The sequence below is a fragment of the Bradysia coprophila genome, assembly GCF_014529535.1.
Source record: "Bradysia coprophila strain Holo2 chromosome IV unlocalized genomic scaffold, BU_Bcop_v1 contig_5, whole genome shotgun sequence".
Taxonomy (NCBI): domain Eukaryota; kingdom Metazoa; phylum Arthropoda; class Insecta; order Diptera; family Sciaridae; genus Bradysia; species Bradysia coprophila.
This window is the reverse complement of record NW_023503374.1, coordinates 3,560,727-3,583,616: the sequence shown is the minus strand read 5'-3', so window position 1 is coordinate 3,583,616 and position 22,890 is coordinate 3,560,727. Positions and strand designations below refer to the sequence as shown.

Below are 22,890 nucleotides of genomic sequence, written 5' to 3'. Positions count from 1 at the left end.
ATCTATTGAGAAAATCAGTCAGTCAAGGGACCGGACCCACCCCAAAGGTGGTGCCTAGTTTAACTAGAGGAAAAAAACGGTTAAGAAACAACAACCAACAACACAACTACTAAAAGTAGACATAAAAGAATAGTCGGAAACAATTTCACCATATTACACAATTGAACATAATTTTTTTTTTTTTTTTAAATTTAATTTAACTTAATGATCATCAACGATTCGGTAAAGTAGTTGCACAGAAAAAACATGAAATATAAAAAAGTTTTAGCTACGAGGTAAAAAGTAAATAAATTAAAATGATAACTGCTGTGAAAGACAATGTTTTTTTTTACAAAAACGTTTACAACTAATGGATGTTGTTAATGTGGCTAGGAAAGTTTAAACAAAAAAAAAATTAACAAAAATTAGAAATTATAATTATGAAGTCTATTAAAAATGGATGTTCTGCTCGCCAGTCTCGTTTTAATTTGAGTTGATGTTTTAATCAAACATTTAAAATTACAAATTTGTTGTTTTCGCGTTGTGATTAATGGATTTCTGATAAAATCATTTTAATTACTAATAAATTCTCTGGTTTATTATCGCGATAATCGAAAACGTTTACAGCTGATGGTTGTAATTACACATCTTGAAGGCATTTTCATTAAATTATTAATGGAGATATACATTATCTGACAGCATGAATACACTTACCCGGTCGAGTGTTGTTAAATTATACTTGGGATGAATTGATAAGCTCTAAACTAATTATTTAAAAAACATTTTTTACTTTGTCTCGCATTTACAAAATTACGGCTAATTGTTTTTAGAGATTATAATAAACTAGATTTTGTGTCAGAGATAGGATATGAATGAATTGCCTGGAGAGAGGATTGAAAAATACAAAAACGAAAACGAGGTGTTACGAAAGTATCATTGATGGTGGGATAAGAAAATATATGTCGCTCTTGTCGTGTGATCACCGAAACCTTACACATCATTACTGTGTTCAAGCAATTTTTTTGGTTCAGATTTGAATGCAGGCAATCAAAATTTAAACGATAAATTACACCACGACCTATGGGGCTGATGATGAATAATTCAGGAATGACTGCATTTATTGTACTCGGTACATCGATCCATCTAACATTTTACGATTAATCCGTATTCATCCGATTCATCAGCGACTGCATACGAAAGACGTAAACGATGGTATCCATCAAATATCGTCTTTTATAACAAAATGTAATAACAAAACTAATGAAGGAGATGAAGTAAATGAAGCCAGAAGTAACAGATTCGGTACAGTGTCGAAATTACACTGTATTGCAGTTTGTCATTTCAACAGAACACAAAAATGAAAAAAATGTAGAGTTCGAACTTTCCGGGTAGAATAAAGTGATAGAAAGACAGCTTGTTCCATTCAAGAGGTCGTCCAGGTCTCGAAATACCAAATACATTTTAAGACGAGCTAATTGAAAGTTCCAAAAAAACATTTGATGGAGGATGGACACTTATATTATGAACGAAACACGGACATCATTTAGATTTTAATTAGATATTAATGAGATTACGGGTTTTTGTTATTTTTATTGTTCAGAAACAATTTCCAATCAGTTAAAGTCACACTGTTAGCGTCTTTTTATGGCTTTTTTAATTAATTTCTTAATCTTTTACTAATTACTGTCAATAATTATCTTTAAAAAAATCACCGTTCTTTCCAAGACGTCTTGCTGCTGGCTAATGATTTTCTCGCGACGTCGAATTACTCACCCATTTATCTATATCTTAGACCAATCATAATTTGTCTAGGCATGTTCACGTTCACTGAAAAATATCATCAATCGATGATAAAATTTCCAAATAATCGATACTATAGGGACGGCCCCACATCAATCGAATGTTTTATCGATAATCGATAAATATCGACTGATAATTAACAAATATCCACTGAAAATCGAATTATCAGTCTATATTTGCCGATTATCAGTCGATATATCGATAAAACATTCGATTGATATTGATTTTCTGAAAATATCGATAATCGATTCCCGGGAAATAATCGATATTTTATCAATAGAATGAATTATTGAACATGTCTAAATTTGTCTGGTTTGACTAATTTGGGTACGACGAACACTGGCTGCCAAAGGATCTGTCGACCGACCTTTTACAAAATACAATTCGAAACCACTGTTATTTATATTTAGATGATTTGCTGGGTACTCTTTAAAGTTCATATTACTCCACAAAATCATTCGCAAAATAGGGACTGGTAGGGACTGGTTGTTAGTAAATAGAAAAAAACCATATAAATAGAAGTAATAGATTCAGCAGCAATTCTTGTGAACCGTTTACCTAAAGATTCAAAAGCTTTTCTTGGTACACTGTAAAAACATAGTTACTTGCTGTAAACTCCTATTTGGTCTCTGGACTTACCGAAGGAACAAGTTCATGAACTGTCCAACTAGCAGATGTAGCTAAATGATTCTAAGAAATTTATAAATAGAATTGTTAACTTTTCAAAGAAAAAGAGTAATGTACCAGTCTAATTATTGAATCTTCTGCTTCTCTCGAGGCGTCCCTCTAACCATTATAATTCACTAACTCTAATTCACTAGTTCTATGCAAAATATTTCACTTCATTTATATCAACACACACAAAAAAAAACATTAGTCAAAGCTCATCGTTTGCTTTATTTGTCGTCATCTCTGTTGGTGATAGATTGTAAAGAAACTGTTGTTGCAATCATTTTAATGCAGACGAATTTCAGTTAAATTTAAAAACAAAACCTTCTCTTAATTTACATTACAAACATCGAATTTGTAAACTGCAAAAAGAAATCGAATCTGATATGTTACCGTTGCTTTGTTTTTCACTTTCTTCAATAAAAAATCAATTAAACCATGCAATGCAATTTGATTTGAGCTCATGTAGATGTGCACAAAAATAATGAATAAGAAAACAACAACAACAACAACAAAAATTGTAATTTTTACGTGCACGAACGCAAATCCATGAGATTTACCTTCATCATTTAATTATTGAGCTGTGATGCATTTAGTAAGTGATTAAGATGAAAAGATAAAAATTGTGAGTGAAGTTCAAGTATTTTCATTTATTACGCTCTCGGTGCTGAACAGAAATTATTAATTCAAGCTCTAATAATTTGATGCTACCATGGATAATGGAGCAACCAACCGCTCAATCATAAACCACGTATTTTATTAATACACTCATTCGGTTCAGCATTTCTATAAAAATGTGCTTTCGTTGATGGGTCTGAGTGGTACGCATTTTTGATATATTTGAATTATTGTGCTTTGCGTTTTAATGCTCTCATATCGAATGATTGAAGATCCATAAGTTTTTTTTTAATTAGACACATAAAATGTTTGAGTTTAGTAATTTATTGCATCTCGTCGAAGAAGTTGCGAACAACATTTCGGTTGTTGTTGCTATTTTGTGTATATTAAAGTGTGTTGTGTAGCAATTAGTGAGTACAGTGTGGAATATTTTCATTGAACAAACATCCGCATAAGATCAATGGTAAAATCATATTCATATAATGTTAATCCCTCTACGTTATTGTCATTTTCAATTGACTTTATTTTTAATTTCAAAGTTTTATTCATGTCACGGTAAATCTGAATATCAATGTTTTTATTTTTCTTTCGTTTATTGTCTGAATCGGTTTTAACATAAAAAAAATGTTTGCCTAATATTTTACCAGCACAATGACGAAAATATTATTCACGCCACTTTGTTTTCGTTATTATTTCTTTCTTCATGAATATGAAGATTAAAATTATGTCTGCGCTGGATACATTGAACTAAAACATAAATTCTTTATGCGCTCATTTTACACACGACGCACGAAATCGTACAATGGCACAAATTGTAGGTATCGCAGCTAATTGACTACTTTTAGACTTAAAACATTATCAGAACGTTAAGGTGCTATTGGCTCAAATTTTATTTTCATTTCGGTTCACACTATTGTTACTACATTGCATTTTTTTTTAAATTTTTAAACGTGTCTGGATTAGAGCTAAAAAAATCCTTTTTAATAACAACAAAGCCATCTGTTGTTGACATCGACGAATATAAACTTTTTAAGTAGTAGATCTCGTAACAGATGGCAGATGCCAGATGGCGTCGAAGCGTCTGTCGCCCTACTTTGACCGTAAGCCTATTGCGCCCGTAAATGTAGTTAAAGTAAAATTATTATGAAATGTTTACATCTTAGAAATTGCGCATAGCGCAATTACGAAGCCCCGTACGACGTTCCTTTCAAACGTAGCATAAATTTCAAACTGACCTAAAATTTTAATTTATTGAGTATAAATCACATAGGACCCTAGGAGCGGCCTCAGACCAAGAAACCAAGTTTAAATTTTTTGTCAAAAACATTCTATTCGGCCTTCCATTATTCCCTTGACTGAAAGTCAGGGTCTTACACCAGAAAATACCGAAAAATGTGGGTAACAAAAAGGTTCACTGTGATTGAAAATGTATGAAATGCTATGAAAAACGTTAAATGTGGGTAACAGTTTTTCGTTGAGGGCACGATAACTTGAGTAATTTTTAACCAATTTGGATGAATCTTTTTTTTAAATTTGTGGAAGTAAAATACCGAGGCTAAGTTCGAAGATGGGCTATGTGGGACGAAGGATCTGGAAGCTATCCCAGAAAAACAGGATTTTACACTGTTGATTATAGCCTCAATCGAAAAAGATTACTTTGATGAAATTTGATTTTGTTGCGTAGTGTGTGTAAATCGTATATAGTACATTGAATGACAAGGGGCGAAAGTAAAAAAATTCAACCGTGTGCGAGAGTTGGAGCCCGCGCCGAAGGCAAGGGCTCTAATCGCACAGGTTGAATTTTTTTACTTTTGCCCCGAGTCGTTCATACTATTTTTTTTGATACCAACATTGAAAATTGATACGTATCGCAAACATCGCAACAAAATGTTGAAAAAAAGGCATTTAGCCAGAAAATGCGGGGGTCCAGGGGGCGGCAGCCCCCTGATATATGAAAAATTTAATAATTTAGCCATCACAACAATAACACACACAAAAATTAAGATATAACTAACAAATCATTCAGTAACAAAAAGTATCAACTTTGTATGCTAATTTCAATAAGAACACTGGCGCACAGTGTTTTACAATTTTGATCAAAGTATTCTGCATAATATGAGCGGATTTTGTTGACAACTCGACTCATTTCTCTCATTTTCTGTGACGTCAGTCACTTTCGCTGTTCGTTCAGTTGCGTTCGCTCTTCGTTAAGTACTTTCTCCCCGTGGGATGCATTTTTTTACTTTCGCCCCTCATATGCGGGGCGAAAGTATCATTTTTCAATGTTGGTATCAAAAAAAGTATGTTTTCGATAATGTGCATGAAACAAGTAGAAAGAAAAATTTCAGCACTACATGCCCAGCCTCTAACCGGTAAACATCTCTTGTTAGTGAACTGCTAACAATTTGATAGTTGACTATCAACTTGATAGTTGACTATCAAATTTGATAGTTGACTATCAAATTTGATAGTTGACTAACAACTTGATAGTTGACTATCAAATTTGATAGTTGACTAACAAATTTAATGCGTCTACTACCAAAGAAAGATGTTTTTTTTACTCAAGGTCTTACGGCAGAAAAATGTCATGAGCACACTATGATTGAAAAATGTAGGAAATTTTTTGAAAAACGCTGAATGTAACCATCATTCTTTGTAGGCAATATAAGATATAAGTCATTCTCAACAAATTTCTGAATATTTTTTTTAAATTCATTATTCCAACAATCAAACAAAATATGTTACAACTCCCATACGAGTGTGGAGTAATTCTCACGAGTCGTAATAATTTTATGGGATATTATATTCGAACAATAGAAAAATTCAATTTTACCGATAAAAAATAATAAAATACCGATAGAAATGTGGTACATGTCGCTGGCACCTCTTCAGTAAATCAGTAAAAAGTAAAAAAAATTGTCTTTCCTTCACTCTTTGTCGATTTTGGAAATATAAAGCAAAGGCGTTCCTAGCGAATTCATCCTTTTACAAAATGTAATGAGAAGGCGTTCTGTTCGTTCCTAGGGAATTCATCCTTTTACAAAATGTAACTTAAAGACGTTTTGTCAATTCCTCACTTTTGTCGTTTTCTGAATCGACAAAAGTGAAGAAACGAAAAAAAAAATTAATTACAGTGAACGACATCTCAAATGTCTCACTGTCATTTTTTTCAGAGAATGTCATTGTGAATTTGCAATGACACAATAAAATTCTCAGAAAAATTTGACAGTTAGACATTTGAGATGTCGTTCACTGTAATTTATCGGTCGTTTATTACCATCCACATTTTATTCACGAGTGACGGTTTTGTAAAATACCGGACGACTTCCTTTTTGTACAAAACTGTAAGTTCGGCAAGTACATCTATCGTTTTTTTTTTTAATTTTTTACCAAAGTGAAAGAGTCCTCTCATCGTTCCACATTTGTAAAACTTCGCATCTACTCTGATTAAATTTGACAAAATGGCAATCAAACAGAATAATAGATAGCTCATACGAGTGGGATAGCTCACACGAGTCGCATTTTATTTACGATTTGTGGTTGATTGAAAATCTTGCTACAAATTTATAAGAAAAATGAGAACTCAAAGATCATTCGGTCTTCGAAGGTTTATTTGAAGAACATTTTCTGTCAAATTTCGTTGTCATGTTTAGAGTAATCGATATATTAAATGTAGGCATTTGTATCAGTGATGCTTCGGAAGTTCAACAATGAAAATGGTCGAAAATATATTGAAAAAATTGTCAGTCAAGGGACCTGACCCGCCCAAAAGATGGGACCTAGTTACCCTACAAGTAAAATAAAAAATAGGAAAATCGGATGAAATTTACTCGAGTTGTATGCAAAATAGACTTAGGGCCGAGTAGCGGCTTAGTCCAAATTTAAAAAATTTCCGACAACATTCTATTCGGTGTGTGTTGAATTACCTTACAAATGAAACACAAATTAAGAAAAACGGATCAAAATCCTAGGTCCCAAATTTGAAACGTTTTTCTCACCACATTCTATTCGATGTTCGATTACCTCCACATAAGACAAAAACTAGCAAAATTTGATGAGATTTACTCGAGCTTTATGCAAAATACACCGAGTAGCCATTCACTTCTAAGGCTCACTCACGGTCCACTCACCCGATTTTTAAAAAAATCCTGGATCGGTATTGACAATACCTATCTGTTGCTGTTTCATTTAAATTTTCATCGTTTATTTTGCCATAGATCCCCAAAAGACCTTAAAACTCTTAGGCAGCCCTAACTCACGAAGGGCCGACCCGAATATGCCCATCTTCGAACTTAGCTTCACTATTTCGACTATCTTTCACGGAAAAAGATATCAACGTGACTCACAGACAAACAGACAGACAACATTTTTATTGCGGATTCGTCATCTATGTTGGCCTATCACTTTGCCCTTACCGTCTCCTTCGAATTCCATCAGTTACACACGGCATCGTAATCGTACTTCGTACGGGGCTAAAAAAGCAGAAGTAATGATAAAACGATGCACTTGCTAACTCACCTTACACACATCGACGTACCTATAGAATTTTGCAGAGAGTTGATAACAGATGACAGATTATCAACTCTCTGTTCTTTCGTTCTAAATGTAATATTTGAAATAGAACAAAAGAAATTCGATACACGCATGTCGTTGCGTGAAGCTACGGTAATGTTTATAAAAGGTTTAGGTATAACATATATGCAGGAAAATTTATTTACCTTCGGCTCGGGTTACAAAATTCCCTCCCTAGGGAAAACTCTTTAAATCGCTCGTAAGGAAGTCACCACCATACTATGACAAAAAAGAGTTCAAAATCTTACCTGTAGCATATAACTTTGTAGAATAGCTGCTACAGCTGTATTTTTTGTATGAGGCGCCACAGCTGTGGTAGCTATTCTAGATTACGTGGAGACAAAGTTACCTGCTACAGGTAAGATTTTCAACTCTTTTTTGCCAGTGTACAACAGTCTGGAAATAATTTGATATCTCGTATCACGATGAGTAAAAGTACCTCAAGCTGAAGCCCTTGGATGCTTTTACTTTAGTAAAGTACTATTATCTTCGAGTTTACCTTCGGCTCGGGTTAAAAATTCCTCTAGAAGATATTTGAACATTTACGTTACGTACGAGTGTGCATTCGGAACATTTCCAAAGAATTGTTGCGGGAAAAAGGAGGGGAATTCTTTATTTCGTATTTACTGAAGAATTTCATAAGAATTAGAAATAAGTAGATCAAGTTTGAACGATATACGCGACGAACGCGGAAATGACCCCATGAAACATAGACCTTATTGTATTCACACAGATAGGTGCGCAGTGCATCAATACCTCCATTAAATCAAAAAATAGTCTAACAAAATTGATGCGACCATAAAAACGTATCAGCAAAAAAAAAGGAAAGGCTCACTCACTCACGCGGTAAATGCTGCATCTCCACTCTATCAGTTAACTTTTCAAATTATTCAAATACCGCCATATTCTGTCAGTGTTTTATATTTTGAAGAAATCATCATAATATTTTGTCAGTAATGATATATAATTCCGAAGAAATAATAAGACACTTGAGCTGTGTATACTCTCGGACAATGAAAAAATATTTTCGTTTAATATCTTTTCGAATTACATAACATACAATTTGTGACCATTATTTCTTTGCCAAAGAACATAACGAATGACTTTGACATTAAATTTATCTTTTGCTCTTATAAGAAGCGGACATCTGAAACCCATAAAATAAAATGTATGAAAAGGCATTGATCATGATCATTGAATCATGATAACTTGAACTTGTAAATAATTATATTGAAGTTCAGACTATTATGCAAGGAATTCATTCAGTTACTTTCATATGAATTGTTGTACATAACAAAAATCAGAGAAAAGAAATATCTCGGGTTCTACGGTCTATCCACAGTTGTTTTTTTTTTGGTTTATGGTGTGAAATATTTTCTATGAAAAATTACATTTTACCATAATTTTATCTCACAAAGACGAAACACCTCAATCAATCGCTAATAATATTTATTTACGCATCATGTTTCCAATAACGAAACCTAGAATTTCTATGTGTACGAAAGAATGCGAATCATAATAATTGAGCTATTCTGCCCATGTCGTGTTATTATCTGAAATATAATAAAGATCGTCATGGGGTCCTTCTATAGAGATATACCCATATGTAGTATGTACGCTACACATACAATAATAATTGTAATTCACGGGGAGTCACGTAATTGTAATTCATATATTGTTTAAAGATTATGCCAACGTTACCAACGTGTACGATTATTATTTTTTTTAGTGTCTTGGAAATGACTTATGAGAAAATAGTGAACTAGTGACGCTTATGCGCGTTCAATGATTAGGAAAACATTTTATTTATTTCATTATTTTGTACTATGCACCGGTCATAGAGTATGGAAATTGGTAGAGTCGCTGGCTAACAACACACTCGTACAAGACACACTACCACTACCCTATTAAGATTTGTATAGATTAGAGTGTAAGGACACTTCTTCTTGAGAAGGAGACGCCCAGATCATAGTACGTTTGTTCCCTTTCAGTATCAGTGAAATTTCCAGGGTTTAAACAAGGACTCGTTAAGGAGCTTTACATCTAGAGGTGATAAATCATCAGATCGGGATGGCTTAGTGGTTACGGCTAGTACGGCCACCAAAATGATCCGGGTTCGAATCCCGTGTCAGACAATTCCACATGGAATTTTTCTAACGATTGTATCACATTGGTAACGTCGTAAAGTTCACTCAAGCTTCATAATTTGCGTAGTTGCAGTGTGTTTGTTGATTGCAACGACGTACACACTGAATGACCCGTTTGACGTAACTCAAATACGATGAATTTGTGTGTCTAGGGTCTAGCCTACATTTAGGTGAGATATCAATTAAGCACCTTACTCAAAGAGTATTTGCATACTTCGAGACGTGGTCACGTTAAGCCGGTAGTCCAGACTGCACTTGTTATTGGCTGAAAAAGGCTGTTAGGTTGTGAGGTCTCTAAAACAAACAAGCCAAAATCTATTACTTCATTAGTTTGAACCCCGTTTTTGCTGTTATAAAATAAAACTCAACATCAGAGTTCATTTTATTATTTTCGTCGTCTGTCGATAGCAGATGGCGTTAATTCTGGAGACTCCTCTCTTGACTGTTCTTAGCCTCTCTCCCATTAATTGAAAGAAACAGAAGAATGATTCAAACTGGTAACTTAATTATCGTCCTCACACTGTGTTAAAATCCATGTGATACTGTAACACCATAACCTACTGTCAAGGCTACAATTTAATCAGCGAAAATAAAATTACAAAAATTGCTTATAATTATATAAATCTTGTGAATGCATGTAATTCTTTTGGTTTTTACTCACATTTGCCCCAGTCAAGTCACAGCACGGCAATAACATAGCATTAAGTTTAAACGAATTAGTTTATGAACTGTAATTTTATGTAATTTAAAATTGATTACAAAACAGGTGCAATAACGTCTCCGATTAAAATTAATTCTGTATCTCTGCGATGGGTTTTTGTTCAGTGTGCGCACATATACATACAATCAATCACTTCGTTTATTGGGATGCATTGTGATTTGCTAATTCATAATTCAGTTGGGAAATGTTTTGAATCGGAAATTGTCGGTTTTTTTTTGTGACGAAAATAGAAAATATTGTAAGTCTTGATGAGCGTTAATTTGACACTCAGATAAATGGAAATCATTTATCTCCATCAGATGAGATTAGATCTATGTGTACGAAAAAGGAATGAAAACGAACGATGTGTAGCATCCATTCCATTACATTGTATGCACCAGACATTTCTTATAAATACCAATCATTTATAACTATCTAGTACTTGATTTACACAGTCCAAAAACGATCATTTAAAATATTTGCACGAGAGATCGTAAACGAAGTATAATACACAAAAGAGAACAAAGAATCCTCATCATCATCATTATCATCATCATAATAATCATTTTCATGCCATATCATATAATAAACAGAGTATTAAAAAGCAATTGCAGTTAAACAATCAGCGCAACATTCATCTCTTAGGTATCACCTTCATCAATCACTTTTGTGTTGTTCGTCGTTTTCTGTAATCATAACTATTGAATTCAGGCGCTTATGGTGTATTGCATATATGCTACCATTATTCTTTTACCAGACAGTATGATTTATTTCAAGTGATTTGTTTGACTGTAATTTCTATATGGGTTTAACCATTCTTTTTCGTTCTATGGCCGTGGTGTGAAACAGACACTTTTGTTGGTATTTCAGTTGTTAAAAGTTCCCTTTATGATCAGACTCCTACAATTAATAAGAAGAACAGGAGGTTGTCAATTTCATATATAATCTTTCACAGACCGTCACAATCACAGCATCATCAGTATTGTCGAATCTATTACTTCCTTTGTTTAAATCATTTTTCAGATTGATACAAAATCTATTACTTCTTTAGTTTTAACATAGCATTTGCTGTAAAAGAAGCTCATTTTCTCTGTCATCCTTGTTGATAAATGTTTTCCTGTGTCAACTTCTATGGCTGACCTAGCATTGTGAACCAGCTCCAAGTTGCACCGAGGTGGGGAATAATTAAATTTCACTCACTTAAACGCCTAATTGCCATTGTCTTAGTAAAACATGGATCACGAAGTGAATTAATTGATTCAGCTGTTGCTTGAGTGCTGTGACGTCGCCAGCCAATTTTCGAGGAGGACAATACTATAGATTGTCGTTTTTATGACATACAGTCCACAGTCACAGTACTGGCACATTTGTTCGCCAGTACAACCATGTCCTCAGCTAAAACGATTCAACATTTTCTATTTCACTTCCAGTTTTTTATGCGGCGTACCGTTGAAGGTGTGATGGCAGTCTCTACAAGGCGAGAATGTTAAAGAGATTAGGATGCGATGGTTTCTATGCAAATCCATAAAAATTCTGATGAAACATCAGAGCCGCAATTATTATCGAAAAACCATCCAACAATCGATCGTCTTGTACTCAATCTTTAAATTGGCATAGACTCAGACTAGACATGGGATGTTTCCTGTTGATTACAACACAGTTGTCAAGTAAAACCAGTCTAGAATGTTTTTTCTTGCACTGATTTCTTGGATTTAGCAAGTTAATAAGAAGCAAACAAGAAAAGATTCATTTCCGTCACTGAATTGCATAAAGGAATTTATTGTAACAAGTGTTTTTTCTTTATAAATTATCGGCGCATTAACCCAGCAACGAGAGTCAAGGGAAAATAATTTTTTTAATTTGTAGATACGATACAGTCGATATCATGGTATTTTTATGAGCCCGGATCGTGAGTTTATTACCAAAATTGCATGTGGTATGCTTTTTGTATGTTCCTCAACGTAATTTCTCATTTTTATGTTGTCGGCAACACATTACTTTTGTCATTCGCTTTATTGATTGCTGGCTAATTTGGAAATAAAATCAGTGTGTGGTTTTGATTATTTGCGGTGCAAGGTTTCGCGAGGTTTCACTTGCATTTCGTATTTAATTGAGTAGGAAAAATTGTAACCCATGCAAATGTTACTCACATGTCTCGATACATGGATGAATTTTTGCTATGAAATCAAATGTTTGATTCCCAATCAAAAAAGAAAATGTAAAGAAAATTTACACCAAATGATTTCATCACTCATTTGCTGTTACTGATATACAGAAGCTTCAACCACAGCACAAAAATCTGTTCGGTTCAAGGATGCAACACTGCACATAACATGCAACTCAACAGTATCATTAGAACGACTTACATGCACTTCTACACACATATCAAGTTCTACATTCTATATTTTATCGACGGAAATGCACTCAATGACAGAGAATCAGACGCAAAGTAACTTCTTCCTCAATAAAACTGCCACGATTGATAAAATAAACAAAAATATTGCAGCACACATATTAAAACAGCCATGTGTCCCTGCCAATCGTGTGGAAGACACTCTGTATATCGCAATTTTGTTTTTTTTTGTATTTTTGTGTGCGTGTACATTGTACCGGTTAAACCAGAGCGCTACACTAGTTTCTTTAGATTAGAGCTTGTAAAGCATTTTTAATATGGGATAGTGTGTTCGGCATTAAAATGCTTAACACATTTTAGACAAGACTATGCGTTGTGTGTTAATAAATTGATAAAACTCGATTTTATAGGCATGCATTACATAACTGTATTGTAATTTTATTAAACATTCAAGCCGATCGATAAATTATATAACTTGGTGGTATAAAGCTAAATTAACCGGTGGATCAGGATGGGAGTTTCTTTGTTTTTGTTTTGCATATTCCTTTTTTTCTAAATTAATTCCCTTGACTGAAAGTCAGGGTCTTATGAAAGAAAATACCCTTAAATGTCCGTAACGCTAAGTTCACTTTGATATTTTGAAAACTCGAACATTGGAATTTAATTGGACTTGTAATCTGGGATATACGACAATTTTTGCGTGAAATCCGTATTCTTAAAAGAATTTTTTTCGTTCCTAAAATGTTTGAACGAGTGTGAACTTTGCGGCCAGAGCGAAGCGATAGTGGACCTGCTTAGGCAAAAAATCGTTCATCTTAGAAAATCGTTATAACGATGATTGTAGGTTGTTCCGTATCGATTCCTGATTCTAATTTGATGTCGGGCCAAGACGGCAGCCCAATGGTTCTCTGGTGAGCGGCCGTTATGTCCTTTTTTTCTATGATTTTTCATTTGTAAGCGAGAAGAGATATCAATCCACTTCCAAAGGATAAGTTATATAGAAACCTAGAAAAACTTGAAACATCCTTCAAATCACTCAAATTCTAGAACTGATAGCATGGTATACCATGTAAAGTGTTGGAACTTTAGGAACTAACATAATATAACCTCAACAATCCCAAAGTCCAGAAGGGAACCCAATAAAACCTCAGAAATCCTTTATAATACTTACGTTCTAGAGCTGGGAACATATTATGCATGTGCAGTAACATAATTTTAGGAACTGACCCTATACCACCTCAATAGTTCAATAAATCCTGAAGAGAATCAAAAAAAAATTAAGAGAGCCTTCAAAATCCTTAAATTCTAGAACAGGGAGCATGTTTCCGTGAAAATATGAAACTCGGTTACACATTACTAAAATTTACAGAAAATACAACTTTAGGTCGATTGTCATGGAAATACGTGTGATTATTTACTCTAAATAAATAATAATTTCGATGTATGTTTACATGAAGAACATGTGGTGACTTAACTGTTACGGACATAGCTCCGGAACGAGCTGTCCGATTTCAATCAATAAAAAACGAAAACGTAGCTATTTAAATTCTCTATAAACCTTTTGAAGAAACTTTTTGCGAATTTACAGTCCTTCTATCGGTTTCAGAGATTTTCCTTTGAGAAGAAAATATTTTTCGACTTTGACCAATTTTTTCCGCCATTTTGTATTCAAATGTCAAAAAATAAATTTCACAAAAAAAAAATTTAGGCTTTTCTCTATAACTTATCCTTTGGAAGTGGATTGATATCTCTTCTCGCTTACGAATGAAAAATCATAGAAAAAAAGGGGACATAACGGCCGCTCACCAGAGAACCATTGAGCTGCCGTCTTGGCCCCACATCAAATTAGAATCAGGAATCGATACGGAACAACCTACAATCATCGTTATAACGATTTTCTAAGATGCTTGATTAAGCCCTTTTTTCAGCCTAAGCAGGTCCAATTTTGTGATCGTTGTTACAAGATATGGGAGAAATTATACTCAGATGCTTTTCCTTGTTATCGTGATAATTCCGATTTTAAGTTCGGAATTATAGAAAAAAACAAGGCATCAGAACAGTCGGAGCGTTTGCTGCGACTTAGCCCCGTACGACCCGTAATCCTATTTCGTCCGTAACCATAATACGTCCGTAGCCGTAATACGCCCGGAACCCTAATACGTCTACAACCCTCTAATGCGTCTGTTACCAAAATGCAAGTCAAGTTGGGCATGGTCAAATTTACTGAAAGTGTTCATTTTTAAAATTGCGCATAGCGCAATTACGAAAGCCCGTACGAAGTACCTCTCAAATAAAACCAACAATTTACGATATTATTTTAGAAACCTAAAATTGTTTGCCAACTTTCTATTGGGTATTCAATTATCTCTCAAATGAATCAAAAACTAGCAAAATCGGATGAGATTTACTCGATTTATGTGCAAAAAGCACTTAGGGCTGAGTGGCGGCCTTAGTCCAAGGGCCCAAATTTGAAACTTTTTTGCCACGTTATCTTCGGTATTCAATTACCTTCCACAAAAAACTAAATCTAGCAAAATCGGATCAGATTTACTCGATTTATGTGCAAAAAACACTTAGAGCCGAGTAGCGCCCTTAGTCCAAGGGCCCAAATTTGAAACTTTTTTCGACACGTTCTTTTCGGTATTCAATTATCTCTCAAATAAAACAAAATCTAGCAAAATCGGATGAGATTTACTCGATTTATGTGCAAAAAACACTTAGGGCCGAGTAGCGGCCTTAGTCCAAGGGCCCAAATTTGAAACTTTTTTCGACACGTTCTTTTCGGTATTCAGTTACCTTCCATAAAAAACTAAATCTAGCAAAATCGGATGAGATTTACTCGATTTATGTGCAAAAAACACTTAGGGCCGAGTAGCGGCCTTAGTCCAAGGGCCCAAATTTGAAACTTTTTTCGACACGTTCTTTTCGGTATTCAGTTACCTTCCATAAAAAACTAAATCTAGCAAAATCGGATGAGATTTACTCGATTTATGTGCAAAAAACACTTAGGGCCGAGTAACGACCTTTGAGCCCTCCCAACAAGCTCGCGTTGCATCTTACCCAAAAACAATGTTCAGCAACTTTGTTCTACTCGTCAATACCTTTCATTTGATATATCACAAGCAGCTATTGCGTGCGTATTTCGGTAGATATCGTCGAAAGACTGAAAAACACCTATAGGGCCCTAGCTCTGGAGGGGCCGACCCTACCATGCCCATTTTCGAACTTGACCTTACTTTTGTCGATACCAATCGGGGAAAAAAAGAATTTTGAAAAAAGGTTTTGATTTACTCTAGCTAGAGGGGTCACGGACGGACGGACGGACGGACGGACGGACGGACATTTTTTTTATTGCGGATTCGTCATCTATGAACACAACCAAATGCTTTGCCCTTACTGTCTGCTTCCAATTCGACGTGTTACAAACGGCATATTAATCTTATAAGCCCCCAGTACTTCGTACGGGGCTAAAAACAGTCAAGGGACCTGCCCCACCCAAGAGGTGGGGCCTAGTGATAAATGGCAATTAATAGTGAATCATCTCAAATCTCAAAATCTACCGGGAAGGGGAATGGGAATGGCCATGCGAACGACAATGGGAACGTTACATAATCATATGTTAACGACAGCGATGATAAAAATATAAGCAATGCACTCTGGCTAATACCGTCTTATATAGCAAACTTTATGTAAAAACTGAAGGAGTAATAGATTTTGTTTGAGTAAAGAATTCATATATCAAAAGAAGTAAATGATTTCGATAATTACATTAGAGATATACTTGTCACATGTGATTGGTATGCTGGAATGGCGTTAATATAAAAAAATAATTAAATTCTCTTCGAACGACCGACCCTACATCCAACTAACTTGCACCTTGTGATGACAGATTATCTGCTATCGATTGGATATTATACGTTCCATTTGTTAAATTCAGACATGCAATCTGTCTTGATCCATGGGAAATCTGTATTTTAAGTGTGATTATTGTCTGAGATGCGTCCAGTTAAGGGGTTCATGTTGAATCGTAAGATCTTTTCTTCACTTCTACAAAAGCAAAGCAGATGATTCCTATCATAGATTAAAGATACAGTCCCACTGTGTGTACAATACTGTGAACGTGGACGGTAGCGAACGGGACAACTCATTTGTCTTAATCTTAAAATTCATTTGTTTTCATAACGCATTGTCTGCATTTGAATAGAACGACTATCAAGATATAACGACTGAAAGGTATAATAATGTACAGAACATGCTGCACCCTATTTATTTACGAATTCATATCGCATTCGTTGTTACAACTTGTAGTCCATTCCATCCAACTTACTGTGCTAACGTTGACTAATAGGTTCCATACAGAAAGTAAAAACAAAATTGGACAGAACAAAATAAAAAAAATCGAATAAAAATCGAATCGGTATTTTAATAGACTGTTGTGAGTAACTGGATAATATTTATAGAGTTGACGGACCGACAGCAGAAATTATAAATTATTTATCGACGGTAGGCTGTAAACACACACGGATATGGGCTATTAAAGAGCAATATATACTATATATGTGCCGCCACAGAAAAATTGGTGTATAGTTTTCGATAGACAAACGTTTACAGACGGCAGCTTTTTTCCCTCCTATAAAACTGTATACCCATTTGCCATACATCATATTAGATTAATGCACGCGCTTCTGAATTTTGTTATGATTATGATTTTATTGTAGATATTTAAACGGTCTGTTAACATAATTGGTAATTGTTTCGGAAATTCATACAAAATGAAAAGAGTTCATGTGGAGTGAAACTAGTTTTGGACTGTAAAGATATTAATTAATTAATTAATTCAACTGAAATTCACAGTGTAATGGTCACGACTCATTTCCATTTCGGTGACATTTCAAATTGATTTGTTTAGTTGAAATGGCAAACAAAATTGTTCTTGGGAGGTATAAACCTTAGTCAACGTTTTTTTTTTCTTCTATTTTAAGCCCCGTACGAAGTACTGGGGGCTTATAAGAACACCATGCCGTTTGTTACATGTGGAATTCGAAGCAGACGGCATTTGCCTATGATTATAGATGACGAATCCACAATAAAAAAAAGTCTGTTTGTCTGTCCGTCTCTGATAGGTAATGACAATGGTGAGACCCCATATGAAAATGGTGATATTTGAGTTTTATGGTTTTTCTACGATATCTACGTCAGTTAAAACGCTACACTTGTAACTGATAGGTCACATGAAAGGTGTTTACAATACTGATCGACAAAAAAAAAGTTTTTGTAAATTAGATGATCTACGCGTGAGTTAGAGCCCTTCATGTGAACCAGGTACAGGGCGTGAAGCAGTTTTTGCTTGTTGGTCAGCCAAATTTGAATGGATTTCAAATGTTTTCGCTTTAGTAGATAGGTATTGATCGTGCTAATCAGGGAAAAAAAGTTTATGAATTTGGTTCACCGGAGCGTGAGCCAGGTCCATTTGAGTGAGCTCATATCCGGCTACTCGGCCGTACAGTGAAGGTGGTGTTTTTTTGCCAATATCTCGAGTAAATTTTGACCGAATTTCATGAATTTTTTTTGTTTGAAAGGTATTAACGAATGTCAGTTCTATTTCCGGTCTCTTAACAAAATTGCTGTTTTGCAAAAAAAGAGAAGTAATTGGTTATGTGTGTGGGGTGTTTCAGGCATTACATATATCACGCATATGGACATGGTGATAAAAAAAGTTTCAAATTTGCGTTCCTAAAATTACTTCGTAAATTATTGTTTTATTTGAAAGGTACTTCGTACGGGCTTTCGTAATTGCGCTATGTTCAATTTTTAAGGTGAATATGAATTTTTTCAAAAAATTGCACGTGCCACCATTGATCTAGGAATTAGGTGGGAAGCATTATGGTAACGGTCGCATAACGGTTATAGCTGTATAAGTGTTACGGACGTATTAGGGCTTCGGAAGGAAGAGGATCACGGACGAATTAGGGTTACGGACGCACTAGGGTCGTAATAATAGGTACGGGTCGTACGGGGCTCAGTCGCAGCAAACGCTCCGACTGTTCTGATGGCTTGTTTTATTTGTTCAATTCTTTGCGTTCACGGTGTCGCCTCCATTACAATGGAATGCTTTTTCAATGAACTTGATACAAGCATTTGCCGATGGAATGTGGAAGTAAGAAATTTTCCAACTGCCAACTGTGTTGCTAATTTCTTCGACAAGTAAAATGGAAATAATTAGCATAACATCCAAATGCTAGAATTCGATTCAGACTCAGAATTCTGCATTTTATACACCGGCACTGCTGTACGCAATTTCTTTTATGCCTTTTCACAAGCGAAATATACTCGAAATGATTATGCAATGCCTTGATCTTAAGCTTGGAATTATGTTTAGCATGTGCATGCGGATAATAACTAATTTACTGTTCTTTATGAACCAATTGGTGTGCATATGTAAACGAATATATAGAATGGAGAGGAAAAAAAAGAAGTTATTTTCGCTATTTGTTTTCGAATGTTTTTGCTTCCATGTTTTTCTATTTGGAAAAATAGAATTAAGTCGTGAATCGCAATATCTTTGGCAAAAACCATGAAACAAGTTAATTATTCCACATGAGATTCTTATAGTGTTTGACTTAATTGTGTGCTAAAAGTCTTATGTTTAACTCAATAAATTTGTTCTGAACCATTAGAAATGTGGAAAAAATTACCAGTTGCAGTTGAAGCAGCATATCTGCAGCCAATCTTTTATTTTGTTTCATTATGCATGGACCGTTTTTCTTTCTTTGGTTTAATGCATTTGAAATAATGGAAACCAATGAGTGGTGTACGTTTGTTCAATTAATAGAAAAAAAAATTCTTTAGAAAATATATGTGTTACGGGCTAATAGTGAACTTCAGTACAAATTTATCACTCAGGCACTCAGGTTTTCTTTAAACATATTTCTTCAATCTAATACTACTATGATCGTAATTTACAAAATCGATTGGGTTTTGACACCCTTACCTTTCACAGACAACAAGCTTATCACTAGTAATATTATCGAATGTGGTACTTCTTTTAAGGTATTTCCAGCAAATTTTAAAAAATCTATTACTTCACTGATTTTAACATATAAAAGACAGTAATAGACAGATTGTATCGTTTATTCTTGTCGTCGCTGTCGACAACAGATGACGAGTACCAAGGGAAGTCGCTTAAAAACGTAGCAAAAAATACACTAGCCCGGGTATTTCGTACGGGTCAAATAAATGATGATGTTCAATGTATAATATACACGAAGAAGTTCTTACTTTCACCGCATCGTTCTTCTGGTTTTTTATTTCTGGAAAACGGTTCTTTGCATATACTACACAGTGTACGTACAGTTACTGTATCCATATTTACATACATTTCAATATGATTTTGATTAAGCTCTGCAGTGAGTTGCTTTTTAGGATAGGTAATGTTCCTTGGAATACTCGCAGCAATTTTCACTTTATTGATTTTACGAAAATTTTATTCAGTAAACGAATTCCAAAGAATATGCCATGAAACAGTGTCAAGACCAAAATAAAGACTTACGACTATCCTTTAGCTCTTCTCCGTTCAATTTAACATTTCATAAGTTGTTAATCAACAATTTATTGTTGGTATGATGTAACTTATAATCTACACAATCTCCTGTCATTGTCATTTGCATCATGTAATGGCACTTGGAGCGAATGTTTTTTGGATGAGACGAAGCGGTGAAGCAATCTCAACCTGTTACAGACTGCTGTCATCTGCTATCGACAACAATAACAATAATAAACGACAAGCTCCGACTAATGAGGTCTCATATAGCAAAAAGCGCGTTCAAAACAAATGAAGTAAAAGATTTCTAAAATCAATCTTCGATCAAATGAAGTAATAGTTTGAATAGTGAAACTGTTAAAAGGCTTGCTGTCTGTGACAGGGTAAGGAGTCGAAAAATGTGTAAAAGGAAAAGGTTTTTCTCAACGCTGGCGAGAAATTAGTGATTTTTTCACCTCATCTGTACCTTCGGATGCTTTTGTTGTTAAAAACGTTGTGCTGACCTCGGTAAAAAAAAAATAGGAAATGTCATTTCCTCGTGTTACAAGTAACACTATCGAAATGAAATTTCCAACTTTTTTTCCTAGCTAACTATTTCATGTGTGCGGTGTGATTTACCTTAATTTTTCCACTTTCTCTTCCGTGTTGAGGAAATAGAACTTTTCTCACTTGAACTGTCACTTTGTTTTTTTTTTTAAGTGTTATGATTAGTTGGTGTTTTTTGTTTCATGAATCACACCTCGCACATATGAAAAACGTCGCAAAAATTACCGGGTAGGGAAACGTTACATTTTTAACTGTAGTTAACGACAGCGATTGTAAGCAATGAACTCTGGCTAATGCCGTCTATAGCAAACTTTATGTTAAAACTGATGAAGTAATAGATTTTTTTCATTGAAGAATTCATAGATCAAAAGGAATAAATGATTTCGATAATTACATTAGAGATATGCTTGTCACATGTGGTTGATATGTTGGAATTGCTTTAAATTAAATTAAAAATTAAATTCTCCTCAAACGACCGACCCCAAATACAACTAACTTGCACCTTGTGATGACAGATTATCTGCTGTCGACTAGATATTATACGTTCCATTTGTTAAATTCAGTCATGCAATCTGTCCTGATCCATTGGAAATCTGTTAATCTGTATTTTAAGTCTACGATTTATTGTCTACGATGCGTCCAGTTAAGGAGTTCATGTTGAAACGTAAGATCTTTTCTATTCTTCACTTATCCAAAAGCAAAGCAGATGAAAAACGTTGTGTTCACCTCTGGGAGAAATTAGAAAGTTCCAACTCGCTTCGCTCTGCCCACAAACATCTCCCTTGTTTGATTTTCCTAATTCTCTCCTCGGTAAACAAATAAGTTTTTTGCAACTACTTCGAAAGACTGGGAGCCACATAAACAAAAGACTACTTGATTTTCGAGGAGCTGCTCTCCCACTTTTTGATTCGGTATCCTCCTTCTATCATCTTCTATTTAAGTTCCTTTGTCTCAGCTATTGAAATGTGACAAAGCTAAACTTTGCCGCTCAACTCCCACCAGCAAATAATCGATTTCATTTTGTTAGCACATCAGCCAATGTTGTGAAAATGTACAAACTGGTTACACCATCAGGATATTAGACCAACGTAAATTTGTTCCAACATATTACCAATATTCCACTGATTTTTTTCGATTGATTAAACATACAACAAAATGCATGTACACACCATTCCAGTTTCAACCATATATTAATGTGTACCTGCTCTCGTCAATCATAATCAAATAGTGATTTTTCAAAATCTGAAAACTTAAGCACAAATTGTTGATTTTATTATACAAAGTATAAAACTAGAAATTTGTATTTTTAAACAGCCTATCTGAATTATTCATCAATATCAAATATACATTACAATGACAACTCTTGTCCGATGCAATGACTGTGAAGAACGTTGGAGAAGAAAAAAAAATTCCAAAAGGAAAGAACACGAACAACGGCGGAACGTAAAAAAAAATTGCTCCCTTCAACATCTTCAAGCATATTGATTATTCAAATTGATTTGTATGATCAATTCAGAAAAACAACTTTTCAAGAACAACACGAAACCTATTTGTCATCATAAAACTGTTGTTGTAAATCGTTAAATCTTTTATAAATGGTACATCGCACATCAAAAAATTACATTCAAATAAATCCTACCGTATAAATCAATAAGTACAATGGTTTATAATTCCGTTCAAACGATCTGCGATGTATAAAGAATTCTCTAGATATAAGACGCGAATTCATGCATTCATAATGCATGTCTTCTATCAAAATTAAATAATTAACGACATAACATCTAGCTGCACAAAGTCTTTAATATTTTATCGAACCGAAACGCAAAGATTAAAAAAACAAAAAAAAAACAAGAGTTCGTCGCCTGTGTCTATGTCTTTCGTTTTTCTACATTTTCGTTCTCGTTGGCGATGGCGGGCAGTATAATCATCCATATCAATATCGCCGTTAAAATTACATTTTTTGTCT

The 22,890-nt window shown here is 34.5% G+C and overlaps 1 protein-coding gene and 1 long non-coding RNA gene across 3 annotated transcripts in view; one reads left to right on the top strand and one right to left on the bottom strand.

The window, feature by feature from the left end:
• Window positions 1-22,890, top strand: part of LOC119071732 — a 59,859-nt gene that overhangs the window by 20,207 nt on the left and 16,762 nt on the right. The gene's annotated exons all lie outside the window — the stretch shown is intronic.
• Window positions 1,958-21,058, bottom strand: LOC119071841. The gene is made up of 3 exons (XR_005086745.1): window positions 21,048-21,058; window positions 17,518-17,523; window positions 1,958-2,078 (listed from the first exon to the last, which is right to left on the bottom strand). It is a non-coding gene; the product is annotated as an uncharacterized LOC119071841 (long non-coding RNA).